At 40.3% G+C, this 19,462-nt stretch overlaps 1 protein-coding gene across 2 annotated transcripts in view; it reads right to left on the bottom strand.

Moving 5' to 3' along the window:
• The window catches only part of HTR1F (5-hydroxytryptamine receptor 1F), a 142,928-nt gene that overhangs the window by 30,779 nt on the left and 92,687 nt on the right, over positions 1-19,462 (bottom strand). The window lies entirely within an intron of this gene.

Below are 19,462 nucleotides of genomic sequence, written 5' to 3'. Positions count from 1 at the left end.
TTGTTTAAAGTTGCATAGGCATCAATCTTTATTGCAGTGCTATTTTTCTTCAGAAATGCTCAGTGGCTCTGGTATAAGAGTGGGAAATGAACATTTTTAGATTATATATCTTGTTGTGAGAGAATGATAAAGTAGCAAGGGAGCAGGGAGTTGGGAATACTAGGTAGAAAAGTTCTTGTTTAGTTGCTTCAGTTGTGTCCCACTCCTGGAGACTCCAAGGACTAAAGCCAACAGGCTTCTCTGTCCATGGAATTCCCCAGGCAAGAATATTACTGCTAAGTCGCTTCAGTCGTGTCTGACTCTGTGTGACCCCATAGACGACAGCCCACCAGGCTCCCCCATCCCTGGGATTCTCCAGGCAAGAACACTGGAGTGGGTTGCCATTTCCTTCTTCAATACATGAAAGTGAAAAGTGAAAGTGAAGCCCCTCAGTCATGTCCAACTCTTAGCGACCCCATGGACTGCAGCCTACCAGGCTCCTCCGTCCATGGGATTTTCCAGGCAAGAGTACTGGAGTGGGGTGCCATTGCCTTCTCCAAAGAACATTACAGTGGTTGCCATTTCCTTCCCCAGAGGATGCTCCCAAACCAGGAATCAAACCCAGGTCTCCTGCATTGCAAGTGGGTTCTTTACCGCTGAACTACCGGGGAAGCCCTTAAGAGAAAAATAGCTAAAATCAAATGCTAAATGAAGACACCAAAACGGAACTTCAATTCTCCCATAGCCTATGGCTTCTGTTGCTCAGCACACAGTCCCAGAAGGCAGGCTTGCATAGTGAAATTCTTTCAGAAAGGCTCCAGCTAGCTCTGAGGGGCCCTCAACCACTAGGGGAAACAGCTGCAAACATCCTGCACATATCTAGCTTTTCCTCCAGCTCACGGATTCTCCAGTGCCACCCCAGTTCAGCAGCAGCAGCTGGGAACCTTTTGAAATGCAAATTTTTGTTCCTTCCCTGACACTGAATCAGAAACTTTGTGAGTAAAGCCCAAGGATAGTGCATTAATAAACCCTGGGGAGAATTCTGGTGCTAACAAACCTCCGGAGGATTCTGGTACAGGTTCAAGTAAGCCCAGCTGCTTTAGCCTGAGACGAGCACTTGGTTAAATATAATAATTCTATCGCTTCCTTCAAGTCTGCGCAAAATTCCTACTACTCGACTTAATATTTCAACCCACTTTACCTCTCTTCCTCTTTATGGTACTCCCCCTCATCTTCCTGCTGCTAAGTCACTTCAGTCATGTCCGACTCTGTGCGACCCCATAGACAGCAGCCCACCAGGCTTCCCCGTCCCTGGGATTCTCCAGGCAAGAACACTGGAGTGGGTGGCCATTTCCTCATCTTCCTAACCTGCTGTAATTTTTCTTTTGTTCCTTATCAATTATAATCTTCAATATTATATACTTGTTATGAAAGTTTTTGTCTATCTCTACCCACAAGGATGTAATTGAGTGTGGGCATCTTTGTTTTGTCCATTAATATATTCCAAGTTCCCAGAACAAGTGCCTGATGTCTAACAGTACAGTTTAGTTCAGGCGCTCAGGCATGTCCTAATCTTTGCAACCCCAGGGACTGCAGTATGCCAGGTTTCCCTTTCCCTGTCCATCACCAACTCCCGGAGGTTGCTCAAACTCATGTCCATCGAGTTGATGATGCCATCCAACCATCTCATCCTCTGTCGTCCCCTTCTCCTCCTGCGTTCAATCTTTCCCAACATCAGGGTCTTTTTCCAATGAGTCAGTTCTTCGCATCAGGTGGCCAAAGTACTGGAGCTTCAGCTTCAGCATCAGTCCTTCCAATGAATATTCAGGACTGATTTCCTTTAGGATGGACTGGTTTGAACTCCCTGCAGTCCAAAGACGCTCAAGAGTCTTCTCCAACATCACAGTTCAAAAGCATCAATTCTTAGAAACTCTACTTTCTTTATGGTCCAGCTCTCCATACATGACTACTGGAAAAACCATAGCTTTGATTAGACAGACCTTTATCGACAAACTAATATCTCCGCTTTTTAATATACTGTCCAGGTTTGTCTTAGCTTTTCTTCCAAAGAGCAAGCGTCTTTTAATTTCATGGCTGCAGTCACCATCTGCAGTGATTTTGGAGCTGAAAAAAATAAAGTCTGTCACTGTTTCCACTGTTTCCCCATCTATCTGTCATAAAGTGATGGGACCAGATGCCATGATCTTAGCTTTCTGATTGTTGAGTATTAAGCCAACTTTTTCACTCTCCTCTTTCACATCAAGAGGCTCTTTAGTTCCTCTTTGCTTTCTACCATAAGGGTGGTGGTCATCCGTATATCTGAGGTTAGTGATATTTCTCCCAGTAAACTTGATTCCAGCCTGTGCTTCATCCATCCTGGCATTTCGCATGATGTAGTCTGGATATAAGTTAAATGAGCAGGGAAACAATATACAGCCTTGATGTACTCCTTTCCCAATTTGGAACCAGTCCGTTGTTCCATGTCCGGTTCTAACTGTTGCTTCTTGACCTGCATACAGGTTTCTCAGGAGGCAAGCAAGGTGGTCTGATATTCCCGTCTCTTTAAGAATGTTTGTTGTGATCCACACAGTCAAAGGCTTTGGCGTAGTCAATAAAACAAGAGTAGATGATATTCTGGAATTCTCCTGCTTTTTCTATGTTCCAGTAGATGTTGGCAATTTGATGTCTAGTTCCCTTGCCTTTTCTAAATCAGCTTGAACATCTGGAAGTTGTCAGCTTATGCACTGTTGAAGCCTAGCTTGGAGAATTTTGAGCACTGCTTTGCTACCGTGTGAGATGAGTGCAACTGTGCGATAGTTTGAACATTCTTTGGTATTGTCTTTCTTCGGGATTGGAATGAAAACTGACCTTTTCCAGTCCAGTGGCCACTGCTGAGTTTTCCAAATTTGCTGGCATATTGAGTGCAGCACTTTCACACCATCATCTTTTAGGATTTGAAACAGCTCAGCTGGAATTCTATCACCTCCACTAGCTTTGTTCATAGTGATGCTTCCTAAGGCCCACTTGACTTTATATTATAGGATGTCTGGCTCTCGGTGAGTGATCACACCATCATGGCCACCTGGGTCATGAAGATCTTTTTGTATAGTCTTCTGTGTGTTTTTGCCACCTCTTCTTAATATCTTCTGCTTCTGTTAGGTCCATACCATTTTTGTCCTTTATTGAGCCCATCTTTGCCTGAAATAGTCCTTTGGTATCTCTAATTTTCTTGATGAGATCTCTAGTCTTTCCTACTCTGTTGTTTTCCTCTATTTCTTTGCACTGATCAATGAGGAAGTCTTTCTTATCTCTCCTTGCTAGTCTTTGGAACTCTGCATTCAGATGGCTATATCTTTCCTTTTCTCCTTTGCCTTTCACTTCTTTTCTCAGCTATTGTAAAGCCCCCTCAGACAACCATTTAGGCTTTTTAAATTTCTTTTTCTTGGGATGGCTTTGATCACTGCCTCCTGCACAATGTCGTGAACCTCCATCCATAGTTCTTCAGGCACTCTGTCAGATCTAATCCCTTGAATGTGTTTGTCACTTTGACTGTATAATCATTAAAGGATTTGATTTAGGTCATACCTGAATACCCTGTGGTTTTCCTTACTTTCTTCAATTTAAGTCTGAATTTTGCAATACGGAGTTCATGATCTGAGCCACAGTCAGCTCCTGGTCTTGTTTTTGCTGACTGTATAGAGCTTCTCTATCTTTGGCGGCAAAGAATATAATCACTCTTATTTCAGTATTGACCATCTGGTGATGTCCATGTGTAGAGTTGTCTCTTGTGTTGCTGGAAGAGGGTTGTTTGCTATGAACAGTGCGTTCTATTGGCAAAACTCTGTCAGCCTGCACACCAGGCTTCCCTGTCCTTCATCATCTTCCAGAGCTTGCTCAAACTCAGTCCATTGAGTTTGTGACGCTATCCAACCAGCTCATCCTCTGTCATCCCCTTCTCCTCCCTCAAGCTTTCCCAGGATCAGGGTCTTTTGCAGTGAGTCAGCTCTTCACATCAGGTGGCCAAAGTATTGTAGCTTGAACTTCAGCAGCATGCATCCTTTCAATGAATATTCAGGGTTGATTTCCTTTAGGATTGACTGGTTTGATCTTCTTGCTATACAAGAGACTCTCAAGAGTTTTCTCCAGCACCACAATTTGAAAGCATCAGTTCTTCAGCATTCAGTCTTCTTATGGTCCAATTCTCACATTCATACATGACTACTGGAAAAACCATAGCTTTCACTACATGGACCTTTGTTGCCAAAGTGATGTCTCTGCTTTTTAATATACTGGCAAGATTTGTCATAGAAATCAGAATGTTTAATTTTGTTACATGGTCTTCTTGCTTGGCTTTTACAGTTCTTTATGTTGAGACACAGTGAGCATTTAAAAGCATGACTAGATAATTTTATTCTGCTCTTCAGAATTCAATGACTTTTCATCATACTTACAATAAATTTTTGGAGAAGGCAAAGGCACCCCACTCCAGCACTCTTGCCTGGAAAATCCCATGGACAGAGGAGCCTGGTAGGCTGCAGTCTATGGGGTCGCTAAGAGTCAGATAGTTTTGCTACTTCTTAAATTCAAACTCCCTTCTAAATTAGGGCCTTTGCACTGGCTGATCCATTTGCTTGAAAGATTCTCTCCTAGAGAACTTGCTCTTGTTTTCATTAAAGTTTCAGACTCTATCATACTATTTTTCTTCATAGTATTTATCACTACTGGAAATTCTTATATTTCCTGCTTGTATGTGATGTTTCCCCCACTAGAATTTAAGGTTCATAAAGTAAGGATTTAGACTTTTTGACTCAATGTGGTAACTTCAGCACCAGGAACAATATCTAATACGTAAGTTTTCAATAAATACTTTGACATTTTATTGCATGCTTCCCAGGTGCCAGGCTGTATATCAGTAGCACAATATTATATAATTAGTCTCTGCCTTTAAGAAACTTTCAGAGTATGAAAAACAAGAAAAAGAGCCAAATTTTCATAGTTGTAAGCATTATATAAGAGCAAAGTGTAAGAGCTTCTATGGGCTATACAGTAGGTCCTTGTTTACCTATTTTATATATAGTAATTTGTATACATCAATCCCAAACTTCATTACTTGTACTGTTTATAGGAGTTTTCAACATCAATAAATTATGTAGATAATCTGAAAGCAAACATCACAAAATAATAAAATGTATAGGAATTATTGTATTTGAAAGGTTTTCTAAGCCCTGTCAAATCAGAGTCATCATTTTATGAGTTTTAAAAAGCACTAACATAATCTAATTAATCAATAACTATTTATTTTATTCTTAGTAACTAATGAAATTGGGTTTTTTTGCCATTTGGGTTGAGTCAGTTGAGTCATCAACTTAAAATTAAGGCATTTACCACTTTTTGTCAGATGTCACTTGTCAATACAATGATAAAATTACATTGCAAAAGATGTCCATGTGACAGACCATTATTTTTCTATCAAAGCTTAAGTTTAACATGCAGTAGAAATCAAACACCATATTTAGCAATCAATCTTCTCCTTTAGAAGGAAAGAGCTCACAAAAGTGGAAGAAAGATTGATTTAGGAGTTAATTATGCAACAGTTCTGATAACTCTCTTGGTGTTCTACTCTGTTTAGGAAAGGGAAAGACATAATATGAAGTCCTTAAAAGGTGTTTTAGTAAAGAAGGTGTAAGGTCATCTGAGATGCAGAGGAACTAACAGGGCTTTAACCTGGGTAGGGAAAGACTTAAGTCATTAACCTTTTGGCACTAACTTTAATAACAACTCATGGACACATGGATATTCACAACTCATGGACACATGGATATTCGTTGCTTTGATCTCTCCTGGCTAATTTTCTATTGCACAAGTCATCTAAAATAACTGTTTTGTCAGTATAGTCCTTGACATTTGTGTTAATTCTGTGCTTGTCATATCCTCAAAATGCTTGCTTTTCTTATATTACTCATAGGGAATGTTGCCACTTATTCTCCTAAAGATAGCATTATTATCTGGTATGCTTAGAATATGTCTATTGACTTTACTTTTAAGAAGGCAGCACATGATCAAAATGTGTTTTTATCTTATACAGAAGGCCCAGAATGAAATGGCAGCCTCTCCTAAGTCTTCCTTTGGTTTTATATGATCCAGTTCAATCTTAGCATTTTCACTCTCCTATGTAATGATTTGACATTACTCCTTTGGGCTGAAGTTCATTTTATATATATATATATGAACAAATAAGTGAATAGTTCCAAAAATAATAGGAAATATCTATTAAACAGCTTTTGGAACATCTTTTTAAAGATCATATAATGTAGCATATTATTTGCATAGAAACAGATGCCACTAATTCAAAGAGTTCGTGCAAATTCATGTTAACTGGAGTATTCTTAATTTATGAAGGACATGTCCATTTACTAAAAAAAAAAAAAAGAAAGAAATTGAAATAAGCCAGCTTAATGAAAGGGGACCATTAGTACAAGTGACTTTATTCCACATGAGGGCTACTCAGGGAAATGGAGAGCAATGTGGAAAGGAGATTCTCTTACTTTTTTTCCAGATTTAAGTAGTCTGTCGCATCGGCATTTTTCTTTGCTCTTTCCTGTCTCTGCTTGCATGTCAACCAACATGAGATCCTGGCTACAGTGCTGGATAACCTTTTCATACAAGTCCTGCTTCACCCAGCAGTTAATGGACTCAGTATCTCCCTGCCCTATTGATAAATTCTGAGGACTTTGAATCAATTTCAGAGCAAGGTGTTTGGGTGACTAAGTTGCCAGAACTGGCACCAGATCCTTGCTGAAAATCCACTAATCCCCACCTCTATTGAAAGTGAAAATGAGCGTCACTCATTTGTGTCTGACTCTTTGCGACTCCATGGACTATAAGTTCAGTTCAGTTTACTCGCTCAATCGTGTCCGACTCTTCGAGACCCCATGGACCACAGCACGCCAGGCCTCGCAGTACATCACCAACTCCCAGCCTGTACTCAATCTCATCTCCATTGAGTCACTGATGCCATCTAACCATCTCATCCTCTGTTATCACCTTCTCCTCCCACCTTCAATCTTTCCCAGGATCAGGTCTTTTCAACTGAGTCACGTCTTCCCATCAGGTGGCCAAAGTATTGGAGTTGCAGCTTCAACATCAGTCCTTCCAATGAACACTCAGGACTGATCTCCTTTAGGATGGACTGGTTGGATCTCCTTGCAGTCCAAGGGACTCTCAAGAGTCTTCTCCAACACCACAGTTCAAAAGCATCAATTATTCAGCACTCAGCTTTCTTTATACTCCAACTGTATAGTCCAAACGTGACTACTGAAAAAACGATAGCATTGATGAGACTGACCGTTGTTGGCAAAGTAATGTCTCTGCTTTTTAATATGCTGTCTAGGTGGGTCATACCTTTCCTCCCATGATTAAGCGTCTTTTAATTTCATGGCTGCAATCACCATCTGCAGTGATTTTGGAGCCCCCCAAAATAAAGTCAGCCACTGTTTTCACTGTTTCCCTATCTATTTGCCATAAACTGATGGGACCGGATGCCAAGATCTTAGTTTTCTGAATGTTGAGCCTTAAGCCAACTTTTTCCCTCTCCTCTTTCACTTTCATCGAGAGGCTCTTTAGTTCTTCTTCACTTTCTGCTATAAGGGTGGTGTCATCTGCATATCTGAGATATTGATATTTCTCCCAGCAATCTTGATTGCAGCTTGTGCTTCAGCATTTCTCATGATGTACTCTGCATATAAGTTAAATAAGCAGGGTGACAATATACAGCCTTGACTTACTCCTTTTCCTATTTGGAACTGATCTCTTGTTCCATGTCCAGTTCTAACTGTTGCTTCTTGATCTGCATATAGATTTCTCAAGAATTATGTCAGATGGTCTGGTACTCCCATCTCTTGAAGAATTTTCCACAGTTTATTGATATCCACACAGTTAAAGGCTTTGGCATAGTCAATAATGCAGAAATAGATGTTTTACTGGAACTCTCTTGCTTTTTGGATGATCCAGCAGATGTTGGCAATTTGATCTCTGGTTCTTCTGCCATTTCTAAAACCAGCTTGAGCATCTGGAAATTCATGGTTCACGTATTGCTGAAGCCTTGGTTGGAGAATATTGAGCATTACTTTACTAGCGTGTGAGATGAGTGCAATTGTGCAGTAGTTTGAGCATTCTTTGGCATTGCCTTTCTTTGGGATTGGAATGAAAACGGACATTTTCCAGTCCTGTGGCCACTGCTGGGTTTTCCAAAATTGCTGGCATATTGAGTGAAGCACTTTCACAGCATCATCTTTCAGGATTTGAAATAGCTCAACTGGAATTCCATCACCTCCACTAGCTTTGTTCGTAGTGATGCTTACCAAGGCCCACTTGACTTTATAGTCCAGGATGTCTGGCTCTAGGTGAGTAATCACACCATCACAATTATCTGGGTTGTGAAGATCTTTTTTGTACAGTGCTTCTGTGTATTCTTGCCACCTCTTATTAATATCTTCTGCTTCTGTTAGGTCCATACCATTTCAGTCCTTTATTGAGCTCATTTTTGCATGAAATGTTCCCTTGGTATCTCTAATTTTCTTGAAGAAATCTCTGGTCTTTCCCACTCTATTGTTTTCCTCTATTTCTTTGATCACTGAGGAAGCCTTTCTTACCTCTCCTTACTATTCTTTGGAGCTCTGCATTCAAATGGGTATATCTTTCCTTTTCTCCTTTGCTTTTCACTTCTCTTCTTTTCACAGCTATTTGTAAAGCCTCCTCAGACAGCCATTTTGCTTTTTTGCATTTCTTTTTCTTGGGGATGGTCTTGACCCCTGTCTCTTGTACAAAGTTATGAACCTCCGTCCATAGTTCATCAGGCACTCTGTCTATCAGATCTAGTCCCTTAAATCTATTTCTCACTTCCACTGTATAATTGTAAGGGATTTGATTTGGGTCATATCTGAATGGGTGAGAGTTGGACTGTGAAGAAAGCTGAGCGCCAAAGAATTGATGCTTTTGAACTGTGGTGTTGGAGAAGACTCTTGAGAGTCCCTTGGACTGCAAGGAGATCCAACCAGTCCATTCTGAGGGAGATCACCCCTGGGTGTCCTTTGGAAGGAATGATGCTAAAGCTGAAACTCCAGTACTTTGGCCACCTCATGTGAAGAGTTGACTCATTGGAAAAGACTCTGATGCTGAGAGGGATTAGGGGCAGGAGGAGAAGGGGACGACAGAGGATGAGATGGCTGGATGGCATCACTGACTCAATGGATGTGAGTCTGAGTGAACTCCGGGAGTTGGTGATGGACAGGGAGGCCTGGCGTGCTGTGATTCATGGGGTCACAAAGAGTCGGACATGACTGAGCGACTGAACTGAACTGAACTGAATGGTCTAGTGGTTTTCCTTCCTTTCTTCAATTTAAGTCTGAAATAACGATGGACTACAGTGTATGGAATGCGGCCAGAATACTGGCGTGGGTAGTCGTTTGCTTCTCCGGGGGATCTTCCCAACTCAGGGTTTGAACCCATGTCTCCAGTCTCTCTTTACCAGCTGAGCCACCAGGGAAGCCCTCTATCAGGAGTTAACATAAATCTTTATTCTAGTCCCAAAGTCCAGAGATAAGAAGGGAAGATAGAGGAAGAGAAAAACGAAAGCCAGAGAGAACTAGATGGAACTAAATTGGTGAAAAATATAACCTCCAAGAGACACAGGGTCTCATTATTCACTGATTTTATCACATTAGTGCTTTAATGACACACCCACAGAAGTTATGACTGGAAGTCAAGGACCAAAAACGGGTAACAAGAGAGTGCCACCCCACTCCCCTGGAAAGCCTTGGCCCTTCCCCAGCAGACTAAAGCCTACGTCTCCTATCTCCCCTTCATTAGCCCTATCTCTGTCTTCACTCCTTTAAAATCAAATTCCTCTTGCTATGTGGGCCAGAAGTTAATGTGTGAACTAAGCTATGGCTTCTCCACTCTTTGGCCATTAAGTAAAGCTTGCACTGCACTGATCTCAGCTTTGATTTTGATATTTGGCTACAGAAACCTTAAAGTAAAAACATCTTTTTCTTCTGAGGTGGTGGACCTTGGCTAAGGCTCGGGGCTGAGCCGAGGTCAATATAACATAGTCAATAATCCTGAAGAATTATATATTACTCCATGTTAATGATATTTGCTGATATGTTTATGTCAGGATAAAGAAATGACATCAGAACTTTAGGAGTGACTTTGATCTGAGGTATACTCAGTTGAAGATGAGTGAATTGTGTATGTGTAAGAAATATCAATATACTGCATTTTTATACTCTCATGAAAGTGAAAATTGTTAGTCACACAGTCATGTCTAACTCTTCGTGACCCCATGAACTGTAGCCCCTCAGGCTCCTCCCTCCATGGAATTTTCCAGACAAGAATACTGGAGTGCATTGCCATTTGCTTCTCCAAGGGTCTTCCTGACCCAGGGATCCAACCCGGTTCTCCCACACTGCAGGCAGATTCTTTACCATCTGAGCCATCAGGGAAGCCCTTTATACTCTAATAGTTGTGGACAATTTTATGGCATATTAATTCCTACTTGTTATTAGAAGATCCTTGAAAGAGACTGAATACCTGGGCATTCTTCTTAGGCAGGGTGAAAACTAGATTAGATGAGTATACCTGATGGGTGTATTTTGGGCAAGTGGTACAGATGCTACTCCAATCTTTTTGAAATGTAGTTAATTTTTCCTTTCTAGGTCACCTTGTATTTGTAGGACTGTATCAAGGCAGTTCCAGAGGAAATAACTCTAATTAAATGGCTTTTTTATAGTGCCTGGCGTTTTGCCTGCCCTTCCTCTTGCTTCTTTCAAAAAAAATTAGTCTACTGATACATCTTCAAGCAGAAGTGGGTAAGTTAGTAGAAGTTCTACTGTACAGTCTGTTTTAGGGGAAAAGAACCTCAAAGGGCTTGTGTGGGTTTTGGGGGGAAAGAAATTGGTTTGAGTTTTGGATCCTGCTGCAAAGAGGAAAAGGAAGGCCCAGAAACTGGCCTGGACTGGAGAAAGGTCATTTCACTAAGCAGAAGAAAGATGCATTTAATTCCTTAGTATTAATCTCTGGATGTTTAAGGAGCTTCTGGAAGTGAAAGTGTTAGTCACTCAGTCGTGTCCAAATCTTTGGGACCCCATGGACTGTAGCTCACCCAGGCTCCTCTGTCCAAGGAATTCTCCAGGCAAGAATACTGCAGTGGGTTGCCATTCCATTCTGCAGGGGATCTTCCCAACCCAGGGATTGAACCCAGGTCTCCTGCACTGCAGGCAGATTCTTTACCATCTGAGCCACTAGGGAAGCCCATACCAAGCCCATACATGAGCTCCTATCAAGTATGAAGTCCAGTGCTCTGGTCTATGAAAAAGAACTAATTGCTTTCAAAGAGTTTACGACTCAGCTGGAATAAAACAGCACACATATTGCTAGATAGGTTTGGATAAGATAGACCATGAGTTTATATGGGATTAAGATCACAACAAACTGCGGAAAATGCTTAAAGAGATGGGAATACCAGATCACCTTACCTGCCTCCTGAGAAATCTGTATGCAGATCAAGAAGCAACCAGACATGGAACAATGGATTGATTCCAAATTGGGAAAGGAGTATGACAAGAACGTATATTGTCACCCAGCTTATTTAACTTATATACAGAGCACAGCATGAGAAACCCTGGGCTGGATGAAACACAAGCTGGAATTAAGACTGCTGGGAGAAATATCAATGACCTCAGATATGCAGATGACACCACCCTTATTGCAGAAAGCAAAGAGGAACTAAACAGCCTCTTGATGAAAGTGAAAGAGGAGAGTGAAAAAGCGGACTTAAAACTCAACATTCAAAAAACTAAGATCATGGCATCCAGTCCCATCACTTCATGGTAAATAGATGAGGAAACAATGGAAACAGTGACAGACTTTATTTCCTTGGGCTCCAAAATCACTGGAGACGGTGACTGCAGCTATGAAATTAAAAGACACTTGCTCCTTGGAAGGAAAGGTATGACCCACCTAAACAGCATATTAAAAAGCAGACATTACTTTGTCAACAAAGGTTCATCTAGTCTAAGCTATGGTTTTTCCAGTAGTCATGTATGGATGTGAGAGTTGGACCATAAAGCAGAGTGCTGAAGAATTGATGTTTTTGAACTGTGAACTCTTGAGAGTCCCTTGGACAGCAAGGAGATCAAACCAGTCAATCCTAAAGGACATCAGTCCTGAATATTCATTGGAAGGACTGATGCTGAAGCTGAAGCTCCAATACTTTGGCTACCTGATGAGAAGTACTAACTCATTGGGAAAAGACACTGATGTTGGGAAAGACTGAAGGCAGGAGAAGAAGGGGACGACAGAGGATGAGATGGTTGGATGGCATCACAGACTCGATGGACATGAGTCTGAGCAAACTCCAGGGGTTGGTGAAGGATAGGGAAGCCTGGCGTGCTGCAGTTCTTAGGGTCACAAAGAGTTGAACACAACTGAGTGACTGAACAGAACTAAAGATCTCTGGTCCTGAGATGCAAGCATAGATACTTTCTCCTGAAACCTTTCAACATAATGGATTTTGAGGAGTCACAAGCCAGAAATTGTTACAAAACTGAAATACAAAATTACAGATTTTCTGTACAGGAACCGATGTTGCAGGTTAACACTTTAAGGCCAACAGACATATCAAGAGAGGCAGTTGCAAGGTTTGCACCTTACAGGTGAAAGATGAGAGTGTTGTAGTGTCACAGTGGAGTATGATACACAACCAGTGGCTCATTGTTCTCCTCTCTGTAGGCTTCATTTTAAGGACAAATAAGATCTAGTGAGCTCATCTCTGGGTTTCTTAAGTTCATCATATTTAGGTAATTTGGAAGATCAGGACAACCCAGAACCTCCTTCCTACCTAATATTCTTGTATATTATAAGAAGCTTTCCTAGAGACAGTCGTAGCAGAAACTTTTTCTATAATGTGATACTTTTCCATAAATGTAGTATAACTTTCTGACTATTGTCCGAGTGCAAAATTTATTGAGGAGTCACTGCATGTTAGTTCTATACACATTCCAAATGTTTGAAGCAAATTAAAACTTTCTTAACTGTGGTGGATTCTTCTTCTTTTTTTTTTTTAATGTCTGAGCCACCAGGGAAGCCTGCAAATTTGCCTTATCTATTAAATAATCAGGTATGAAAAATAAATCCAGAAAACAAGGATGTCTCAAAGGATAAGAAGACCAATAATTCACACTTGGTAGATTTATTTGGTTTGAAAGTTTAAATGTGTTACAACCTTTGCCAGTAGTAGTCTTACTACTATTTTTTCCTATTTGTTAAAAAGTTCAGTAAAATATCATTGTTTCAATCAGAGTATAAAATCACTGTTTTAATTAACTTTGAGGAAATTACTGAAAAGTACAAAGTAACATAATTTTTTGATCTATCATGAATTTGTGAAGAAAGTAAAAAAAACAAACTGGTTTTTGGTGTTATTAAAGTGACTATTTATTGCATGCAATGTTAAACTGAAGTATTAAAGAGAGAATATTTGGTTTGATGGTGGAGTGAGGAGTTATCTGCATTTAAGAACTATCTGGAAGCAATCTAATTTTAATTATTTGTAAATGCTTGTTCCAAGTAAGAGCAAAGCAAAGTGTCACTTGTATTCTCTTTTTCTGTTTTTTTCCTCATTAGTTACATACTACAGAGATATAAATCTGAGAAGTATTGAATATAACAAAATAAGATGCCAATCAATGCAATTAACATAACTGTTTTTGAAAGAATCTGATTATTTCATATATTTAAATATGAAAGAAAAAATCTATTATGTTTGTAATGAATTAATTCATAATACAGATATTCATTTAGCTTACTTTATTTTTAGAAATAGCTCTCTGACAGTACAATTCTCCTACGTTGACTTAAGTATAATTAAGTTCATGCTTCCTCTTTGCATAAGAATTTCTCATTTGTCTTATCTTTAGTTTTATGATGAAGGAATGTTATATTTATCAAATAAAAGCTGTTTTGGAGTGTGTGAGTTAAAAAATCTGCATTTTAAAATAGCTTTTGTGGCTGTTTCTCACACTATCAATCTCTATTTCCCAAAGCAGTTTCTGCAAAATTTAATTAAGATTTCCTTTTTTTCCATTTTATTCTCCTTAAATACTGCTGTCCTAAATACTTGCCAAACTAACAATTCTGAATTCCTATTCAGGTCTAGTCTGTATTATCTGTTTGCAAAAAATTGAAATTCTCTTTTTCATTGTGGTATGTCAGTATTTGAAAGCTAAAAAATGCTTTTCATCATTTGTAGTCTCTGTGTGCTTTGTTTGATTCTATTTAGATATTTAGCACATTTAGGTTGCCAGACAGACTTAACAAACAAGAAAGCAGAGAATATTCAGTTAAATTTGAATATTAAACAATGAATATTTTTAGTACATCTGGAATGCTTATATTGACAAAAATATTCATTGTTTACCTGAAATTCAAATTTAACTTGGTGTCTTTTACTTTATCTGGCAACCTTAACACACTTCATATTTCATAGGATTTGTGTAAACATTCAATTTCTTTTTAGATCCTATTTCTTCTCTTTTATACTATCTTCATTATTTCCCATTTTTCAGATTACAAAATGAGAAAGAGTGAATTCAGTTCCATAATTGTTGCATACAGAGAAGCTGTCTTGCTGGGTAAGATACTAAATACTATGCTTGTAGTCAATACATTAAAATTATTAGAAAAAAATCAAAAGCACAAGTTGTCATAACCCTGATGACATTTTCAACTCTAAATCTCTAGTCTAACTTTTCATTTCAGAATTTACTTTTAACCTCTCCCTCTCACCCCCACCTCCCATTTGCAAACACACACACAGCTTCTGGGCTTCCTCTCTTGATCAGATTTGGCTGGGATGGGCTCTCTTCCAATGACAAGGAGGGATACATTATTGACATTAGTTTTCTGGCTTTTGGCTAGTCATCAAAAAAACCATTCAACAGTATTCTCAGCTTTGCTTCTTAGAGCTGGCTCACTAAAACTATTAATGGGTGTCCCTATGGGGTTCAGTTCAGTTCAGTCGCTCAGTCGTGTCCAACTTTTTCCGACCCCATGAATCTCAGCACGCCAGGCCTCCATGTCCATCACCAACTCCCGGAGTTCACCCAAACTCATGTCCATCAAGTTGGTGATGCCATCTGGCCATCTCATCCTCTGTCATCCCCTTCTCCTCCTGCCCCCAATCCCTCCCAGCATCAGAGTCTTTTCCAATGAGTCAACTCTTCACATGAGGTGGCCAAAGTACTGGAGTTTCAGCTTTAGCATCGTTCCTTCCAAAGAACACCCAGGACTGATCTCCTTTAAGATGGATTGGTTGGGTCTCCTTGCAGTCCAAGGGACTCTCAAGAGTCTTCTCCAACACCACAGTTCAAAAGCATCAATTCTTCAGCGCTCAGCTTTCTTCACAGTCCAACTCTCACATCCATACATGACCACTGGAAAAACCATAGCCTTGACTAGATGGACCTCTGTTGGCAAAGTAATGTCTCTGCTTTTGAATATGCTATCTAGGTTGGTGGTCAAATAAAATTGGGACATTCTGGATTAAAGGCATATATCTACTGTAGAACTTCTCTGAAGCTTAAGTATGCTTCTTTTTACTACAAATCCGTAAGAGGAGGGCAGAGTGAGACAGGCTGGGACCTGGGACCATTTGCCGAGGTGCTTGCACTTGAACAAACATCTCCAGCAACAGAACACAAAGAAAAGATAAGGGACTAAAAATAACTTTATACATGAGAAGTGGGTCAAATTAGGAGCAAGATACAAAAAGAGCGAAAACCCAACTGCTGCTTCTGAGGTGTTGGGAGCAAAAGAAGGGTATCGTACATGCACCCTGCACATAGCACCACCTAGAGGGTGGGTAGACCACTTAAGCCACCCTTCCAGCCTGACACATGAACTTACCCTTAACCACTTAAGAAACCAGTTTGCACCCCCTCAGGGAGCAAACAAGGATTTGTTGTTGTTCCCTTGTGCTCTAGCATGAGTCCCAATAAAGCCTTGACTGAGTTTCTCATCTGCTCTCTGATCAATTTCTATTGATTAGAGTCCAAGAAACCGAGTTGATAACAACAATATACTGCTTTTCCCTATTTTTTTCATATAGTCAAAGTTATGGTTTTTCCAGTAGTCACCTATGGATGTGAGAGTTGGATCATTAAGAAGGCTGAGCACTGAAGAATCGATGCTTTCCAACTGTGGTGCCAGAGAAGACTCTTGAGAGTCCCTTGGGCATGAGGAGATAAAACCAGTGAATCCTAAAGGAAATCAACCTTGAATACTCATTGAAATGACTAATGCTGAAAATGAAGGTCCAGTACCTTGGCCAACTTGATGCGAAGAGCTGACTCATTGGAAAAGACCCTGATGCTGGGAAAGACTGAGGGCAGGAGAAGGAGATGACAGAGGATGAGATAGTTGGATGACATTATCGAATGGATGGACATGAGTTTGAGCAAACTCTGGGAGATAGTGAAGGGCAGGGAGGCCTGGAGTCCTGCAGTCTATGGGGTCACAAAGAGTCCAATATGACTGAGCAACTAAATGACAACAGACCTTTTTGTGTGTATGGCACTGCAAGTACTTTTTTGTGAGACACTGAGTTTTGGGAAACACAGTTTGAGAATTCTGAATAAGGTTACAGCTCATTTTCATCTGACTTCAGTATCTCAGGGCTTCCCTTGTGGCTCAGTTGTTAAAGAATGTACCTGTAATTCAGGAGACCTGGGTTCAATCCCTGGGTTGGGAAGATCCCCTCAAGAAGGGAAAGGATACCCACTCCAGTATTCTGGCCTGGAGAATTCCACAGAGTGTATTGTCCATGGGGTTGAAAAGAGTCAAACATGACTGAGTGACTTTCACTCAATATCTGAGGTGGTTTCAGAACTAGAATAGTGTGACAATTCAGTCTGCTGCAGTATCAGTCAGGTTGGATCAACAGAGAAGATTTCAAATGGCCCACTCGGAGCACTGCTGGATTAATTTAAATTAAATAAACTCATATTAATAAAAAACAGGGACTAGGGAATCACTGATACAATGGACATGAACTTGGGCAAACTCCAGGTTAGGGACGCCTGATGTGCTACAGGCCATGGAGTGGCAAAGACTAGGATACGACTGGGCAACTGAACAACAGGGAACAGGGAAGGTACAGAGATTAGAGTGAGGGAAACCTGGAAATAACCTTTGTTGAGCATCTACATAATCCTAGAAACTCAGTAAATGTGCTGCACTCAATATGCCAGCAAATTTGGAAAACTAAGCAGTGGCCAAAGGACTGGAAAAGGGCAGTTTTCATTCCAATCCCAAAGAAAGGCAATGCCAAAGAATGCTCAAACTACTGCATAATTGCATTCATCTCACACGCTAGTAAAGTAATGCTCAAAATTCTCCAAGCCAGGCTTCAGCAATGTGTGAACCGTGAACTTCCAGATGTTCAAGCTGGTTTTAGAAAAGGCAGAGGAACCAGAGATCAAATTGCCAACATCCACTGGATCATAGAAAAAGCAAGAGAGTTCCAGAAAAACATCTATTTCTGCTTTATTGACTATGCCAAAGCCTTTGACTGTGTGGGTCACAATCAACTGTGGAAAATTTTGAAAGAGATGGGAATACCAGACCACCTGACCTGCCTCTTGAGAAATTTGTATACAGGTCAGGAAGCAACAGTTAGAACTGGACATGGAACAACAGACTGGTTCCAAATAGGAAAAGGAGTATGTCAAGGCTGTATATTGTCACCCAGCTTGTTTAACGTATGTGCAGAGTACATCATGAGAAACGTTGGGCTGAAAGAATCACAAGCTGCAATCAAGATTGCCGGGAGAAATATCAATAACTTCAGATATGCAGATGACACCACCCTTATGGCAGAAGTGAAGAGGAACTAAAAAGCCTCTTGATGAAAGTGAAAGAGGAGAGTGAAAAAGTTGGCTTAAAGCTCAACAGTCAGAAAATTAAGATCATGGTATCTGGTCCCATTACTTTATGGGAAATAGATGGGGAAACAGTGGAAACAATGTCAGACTTTATTTTTTGGGGCTCCAAAATCACTGCAGATGGTGACTACAGCCATGAAATTGGAAGAAAAGTTATGACAAACTTAGATAGCATATTAAAAAGCAGAGACATTACTTTGCCAACAAAGGTCCATCTAGTCAAGGCTATGGTTTTTCCAGTGGTCATGTATGGATGTGAGAGTTGGACTGTGAAGAAGGCTGAGCGCCGAAGAATTGATATTTTTGAACTGTGGTGCTGGAGAAGACTCTTGCGAATCCCTTGGAATGCAAGGAGATCCAAGCAGTCCATCCTAAAGGAGATCAGTCCTGGGTGTTCATTGGAAGGACTGATGCTGAGACTGAAACTCCAATACTTTGGCCACCTCATGCAAAGAGTTGACTCATTGGAAAAGACCCTGATGCTGGGAGGGATTAGGGGCAGGAGGAGAAGGGGACAACAGAGGATGAGATGTCTGGATGGCATCATCGACTCGATGGACATGAGTTTGGGTGAACTCCGGGAGTTGGTAATGGACAGGGAAGCCTGGCATTCTGTGATTCATGGGGTTGCAAAGAGTTGGACATGACTGAGCAACTGTACTGAAAGTTCACTGAGCAAAAAGAAATCTATCAATAATTTCCTCTTAGACTTAAAATTGTAATAGTCGGAGAGGATGAATTTATTTTTATTAAAATTTTGTTAAAGAGAGAATTATTCTAATGTTCCCCATACAAGCAATTTATCTTATATCCCCAAGTCACCTTTTTTTCTGTACTTTATCTAACTTAATGACAATTTGAAAGCAAAATACATCTATTTTTAAGCAATATATTTTTTCTTTCAAATTTTTTTTGGCTGCACTGCACAGTATGTTTCAAATTAGTTCCAAAGCAGAAATTGAACCCTTGCATTGGTAGCATTGAGTTTTAGCCACTGAACTGCCAGGGAAGTCCCAAGATACCTATTTTTAGCACAGTCCTTCCAGTAATGAAAATTTCAAATTACTCTGAATAACAAGAAGACAATATTGTTATAGCATTAATATTATTTTGGTAACAAAAGTAATTGTATTAAATAATACAACTGCTGATATTAAAATACAAGTTTCAGCTCAATCTTAGCTGTACAAGTCACTGAATTTTTACATACGTTTGGTGGGTTACAGTCCATGGGGTTAAAAAAGAGTCAGACACGACTTACTTGGGGCTTCTCTGGTGGCTCAGTGGTAAAGAATCCGCCTACCAATGCAGGAGACACGAATTCAATTTCTGGGTCAGGAAGACACACTGGAGAAGAAAATGGCAACTCACTCCAGTATTCTTGCCTGGGAAATCCCATGGAGAGGAGGCTGGTGAGCTACAGTCCATGGGATCACAAAGAGTCAGACATGACTTAGCGACTAAACAAACAAAAAACCATATCT

This window comes from Bos indicus x Bos taurus, chromosome 1 (assembly GCF_003369695.1).
Source record: "Bos indicus x Bos taurus breed Angus x Brahman F1 hybrid chromosome 1, Bos_hybrid_MaternalHap_v2.0, whole genome shotgun sequence".
NCBI lineage: Eukaryota > Metazoa > Chordata > Mammalia > Artiodactyla > Bovidae > Bos > Bos indicus x Bos taurus.
Note: the sequence above shows the minus strand (reverse complement) of the source record. Positions and strands in the feature narration are given on the sequence as shown.